Source organism: Vigna radiata, chromosome 5, assembly GCF_000741045.1.
Source record: "Vigna radiata var. radiata cultivar VC1973A chromosome 5, Vradiata_ver6, whole genome shotgun sequence".
In the NCBI taxonomy this organism is placed as follows: domain Eukaryota; kingdom Viridiplantae; phylum Streptophyta; class Magnoliopsida; order Fabales; family Fabaceae; genus Vigna; species Vigna radiata.
Window position 1 is genome coordinate 35360501 of NC_028355.1, and position 5669 is coordinate 35366169.

The 5669-nt window shown below is 31.3% G+C and overlaps 1 long non-coding RNA gene across 2 annotated transcripts; it reads right to left on the reverse strand.

The window, feature by feature from the left end:
- Positions 1 to 2561: 2561 nt before the first annotated feature.
- Positions 2562 to 4468, reverse strand: LOC111241711. Of its 2 annotated transcripts, none has more exons than XR_002668057.1 (2): positions 3434 to 4468; positions 2562 to 2988 (listed from the first exon to the last, which is right to left on the reverse strand). It is a non-coding gene; the product is annotated as an uncharacterized LOC111241711 (long non-coding RNA). The 2 variants fall into 2 exon arrangements; XR_002668056.1 differs by having other exon boundaries at positions 2562 to 3068.
- Positions 4469 to 5669: the final 1201 nt, after the last annotated feature.

Genomic DNA, 5669 nt, shown 5'->3' on the forward strand with positions numbered 1-5669 from the left:
TTGCCCTGATACTAGAAGGTCTGTGACTGGTTTTAATGTGTTCTATGGTGCATCCTTAATCAGTTGGAAATCGAAGAAGCAAGATACTATATCTAGATCATCAACTGAAGCAGAATATAGAGCCTTAGCTTCCACAACATGTGAAATTCAATGGCTTTTGTATTTGCTCCATGATTTGAAACAGCCTCTGCCACAACCTGTTCCTCTGTTTTGTGACAATCAATCTGCTATACGAATTGCACAGAATCTAGTCATGCATGAGAGGACAAAGCACATTGAAATTGATCGTCATCTCATAAGGGATAAAGTTCAAGCTGGTGTAATTAAGCTCCTGCCTATTTCTACTTCATCACAACTTACAGACATCCATACTAAAGCTTTGCATCCAGCACAATTTCAATCTTTGTTGTCCAAGCTGAGCATTAAGGATATATATGCTGCAGCTTGAGGGGGGATATTGAAATTATTTTATTCTCTGTTCATATTTGTGCATTTATGTTCATATATTTTTATACTTATATTCCTTTTTATATTCCTTTTTTATATTGCTCTGAACAATTATATATATCAATTGTACTCTCTCCTTATTATTGAATAAGAAATAAAATATTTCATTCATTCTTTTTTCTAACATCCTGCGGGAACTATGGGATTATTATCAGCTGGACAAGGAATGGAACCATCAACAAAGCCAAATTTATTCTTCATTTGTAGTGTCAAAGACATCGAGCAAGCTCATCCATGATAATTGTGACCTTTAAGAACTGGAGTAACAAGCACCAATGAAAGATTCTCGTTAGGGTGAATGTAATGTGGTGTGTTGTATCTTGCAACGATGAGAGAGTAACAGAGGAAGTAGCCATAAAAGGAGAAGAGAATGCAGGAAAGCCAAGAACAAAAGGTAGAAGATGAAGATCTAGGTAGTAACAAAATTGATTGCGGAAGAACATGATGAAGAATTAATTTTCTCCTTATACTATGTTATGAGAAAAAGAAAGGATGAAAATTATGTATCTTATTCAATAATAAAGAAATAGTACAATTTATATATAAAGTTGTTTAAAACAATATAAAAACGAAATATAAATATAAAATCAGAATATAAATATATGAACGTAAATGAATAGATATAAACGGAAAATAAATTAAATCCAATATATATCGAATGGAACACGATGAAAATAATGTGACAAATCTTTCAAATATAAAAGAGATTGATCCATCTCAATTAGAATCAACTAATTATATAATTAATTTAAACATGTTAATAATTAAATTTAAATGATATTGAATTATAATTAGACTGATCTTAGTAAAATATTATAAAAAAATTATAAATACATGTTAAAAGTATAATTGTTGAATTTGTTTTTATTATAGTATTAGTTACTAATCTAATTCGAACTAATTTTATATATCTAGTAGATATTTTAGATCACTTGAATAATTTATTAGAATAAAATAAAAATAACATTAAAGTAAGTAATTAGAGATTATTTTAAGTGAATAATAATAAATACATTAAGAATTGTTTTAAGTGAATATGAATAGAAATTTAAGTACGGTAAGTATATTCACTTTAATTCTTGGTTTATGAGTAGTGTTCCATTCAACAAGTGGAATTATATCGGTGGTCCTGCATGGCATTTGCTTGGCCCGTGGCTATTTCATTTTCTTTATATTCTTCTAATGTAATTTTTAGAACACATTTTTATTTTTCAAAATACTATTTTCACTTTTGATGTTCTAAAAAAGTAGTCTCCAAAAAGTTAAGAAAACAATTATATTATAGAATTTAAAAAGATAGATTTATCGGTTGATATTTTTCGGGACCAAGAGACTAACCTGATTGACGTGACTTTATCGTTTTATGATGTTTGGATTGTCTGGATCGCTCGCTTTGTTTAGGTCTGGACGCAGTTTTGGGAATTGTGTATCACAATTGTATGTTTGAGTTGGATCAAACATTATCAAGATGTAGTTAAGTGTGAGTAGAACGTGAATGAAGTGTGATTGGAAGATCCTGACTTGTGATCCTGACTCTATTTATAATTTAAACAGAATAAAATATAAACAAACTTACTTGAAAATAGATATTTTTGATATAAGATATATCGTAATCGTTCGACCATGATATCATACTATAGATATTTTTTATATAAGATATATCGTAATCATGATATCATACTATACAGGAGATATTTTTTAAAATATTAAAATCCAAGATAGTATTCCATAATAAATTTTATAGAGTAATGAATGAATTGCAATTTCGGTTGTACTTTTAAAACTTAGAAAAAGGAAAGAAAGAACACAACATATTTGCTCTCTTTTAATTTTTCGTGTTTTCTCGAAAGACGAAATTGGATACTAGAGCTATGGTAAACTTTTACCTTTGGAAAAGGATAGATGAAAAAAATATTTAAATAACAATGAAAGTATAATTAGATAATAGGGTTTATAATTTTATACGTACATACGAGGGTATTCTGGATACAAAGTCTATTTAATTAAATAAAGTTTTAAAAGAAACAGAAAAGGGAGTGTGTGCATATAAAAAAGGCAGTGGAACGGGGTGTATATAGTAGGAGCTACCACGTTTGAAATGTCTAGAAAATTTTTTATTCAACCCAATAAGTTGGGCCGTGTTACATGCCATCACACGTGAAAAACAAAACATTTTTTGTTTTCTATTTGTCTCCTCCTTCAACTTCTGGTTGTGGAAAATTTGCACCTCCCGACAATGAGAATTGACGCACACTAACATTCCATAACTCATTTCCCTTTCATGAACACTAACTAACTATTGCAGGAAGAAAACCGAGACTGGAATATACGTGGCACAAGGAAGATAACAGTTTCTAAATAATACACATTCACATCAACAAACACAAAAATTCAAATTCAAGGTGGACTGTTTTGACCTTAAGCACAGAATTTTCAGCAACTTCATGTTATTCAACCACAATAGCAGTACCCTACTTTGACCTACAATGAGATACAAATGGAAGGAATGAGGTGCAGTGACAAGGGTGTCAAGCATTTTAAACTCCAGTCAAAATTGAAACCTAAAAGTTGATAGGTATAATTTTAGGAATATAAGAAAGATTAGGATGCAGAAAGAAGCAATGAGTTATACACACTCAACTATTTAATTTGAAATTCCTCTAATTTTTAGGCAAAGTTCATTATTCGTCAATTTTCTAATAAAAAACACTAATTTAATGAGTCAACTGATGCTGTTTTCTTAAACCAGCTAATGGAAAAATTTAGGTAAGATATCCCATGTTAAGAAATTTTGAACCAATGTATGGAATCTTTATAATGTTACAGTTTCCAAATTTGTGTGCCAACATAATTGACAATTAAATATTTTTACAAAGTATTAATTGGTCATTAATTTAATTAAATGTGAAAATCTGAGTGACCTAACCTCTTTTTTGTAGATGTAGTTCGTGGAGCCTGACAATATAGACATAATTATCCTGTGAGTATTAGTGTGATTCTCTCTATCTTCATAACATGATAAAATTTCTAACTTTTTACCATTATAGGTAGTTTGTTATAGTCATAAACAAAACATGGATTTAATATTGAAGGAAAAAAAATGGAAAGAACATGACCAGACCTGCATTGAACTCGTTAGCCATCAAATTAATCTGTAGATAGATCAAAATAATCCTAATATAATCAATCACTTTCATGAAAAAGTTGATAAATAGTTTCTCTGAAGAATTCTGGATGAATAAAGCGGTATAGGATATATACAAGAAAAAAAAAATAATGTACCGACAACCTGAAGGAGAATTAACAGGCAAACCTTATTCTTCTTGAAAAGATTTTTTTGCGAATGAAAATTAAAATTCTCCAGCAGGAGAAAACCGCCAAAGTTGACCCAGCCAGCAGCATAAACCTTCCTTGTCTGGAAAATTAGGGAGAACAGGAAAACGAAACGGCGTCGTGGACGCTGGTTGTCAGCGCACACAGGAATCAAACTTGAAACAGTATACACGGTTTGGTGTTTGGAAGAATGTGAGAAGCAAAAGAAAATTGAATAAGGAATGGCTAGGTGGCAGAAGGCACGTGGGTGTGGGCCCGAGGAAGTGGCGCGTGAATCGCAGACGGATGAAATGGGATTAGAAGTTATGGAGTTGTTGAATGAATGATGAGTGTTGATAGGAGAGAGAAAGGAAGATCAAATGAAGTGAGGATGACCACATCTAAATCCACATGGCGGGTTCTCGACCCGGTGATTCAAATCGGAATCTCTATCATGCCTATGTGCCACTTACACACTACCTTCTTTCTTTCTCCATAACACAGCCAAAGAAAAATATCCAATCATAAATAAACCCAAACCAAATACCAATATTTTTCTTATGCCATCTATGGTCCATGGCCACACAAAACTGAAACCCTCTTGTTCCCTCTACAGCAGACACCTGGCGTCCATGCACACCACAAAACAACTTCCTTTTTTCACTCTCCTTGTTAATTTTTGGGTTAAATATTTATATTTTTTTTGGACGATTTTGATTTTAGTTGATCCTTCAAACTAAGGTACAATTTAGTCTTTTAACTTTAAAAAATTCTGATTTTAGTTTTTTTATTAAATTTTTTTAACTTTATTTGCTGTTTCAAGCACGTTTCATTATAAACAAATTTTTACTTCAATGAGAAACACATTTAAAACAACAAATAAAGTTAAAAAATTTGGTAAAAAAGACTAAAACTAAAGTTTTCTAAAAGTGAAAAACTAAATTAAAAGAACTAAAATCAAAATCGCCCCAAATATTAAGACTAAAAACATATTTAACCCTTAATTTTTTTCATTCTTATTAACCTCTTCAATTTTCAATACTATACAATTTTAATTACCATGAACAACACTATCACATTACCACTGGTAATCAGTTGAGCTAATGTAGCCATGGAAAATGGATTTTTCGATGTGATGAGACTGTCCTCACGGAAGGTCCACATACATTGCACCCACCCGGTATGGCCCTATCATTTTATTTGTTTTTACTTTATATAAATAATTTATTTTCTTATCCAAAAAAGTACTTTGGATAATTTGTCGCAAAATTTATTCAAATAAGTCAATATAGTATGTCCTTTTTTTTATAAAAAAACCCGTATATTTTATTTTCTTTATCTTAAAAAATAGTTATAATTGATAGTGTACCATAAATAAAAATAATACGTTACACGTTAATCTCCCTGGAGAACCCTTGGTTGGTCTCCCTTTCTAGTCTGTTTGACATTGCTGCCACTGCTTCGTTGTTTTTGGTTTGCATGACTATGCAGAGCGGTGTTTCAGAAACAGTTTGTCCCATCTGATCCCTTGCATGGCGTAGAACAACATGGTATGGCAATATCTTCCGTCTTTCCTCAATGGAACCACACTTTTCTAACCATTGTGTCCATACATATTCAGTAGAGTCACAACTGTTAGAATTTATGATTCACAATAAAGAGCAATAAACCACATGCATTAAATTCTACAATCAAAGCAGTTCCCAATATTTCTATAATAATATAATGGAAGCGTACCTGAATTGGACATTGGGAATAATAATTAATCAACCTGAAAATGGTCTCTGATCTTCCCTCTGTAGAGCACCCTTAGTTCCCTCTATATTTTCTCTTCTGATGGGGATAAAGAG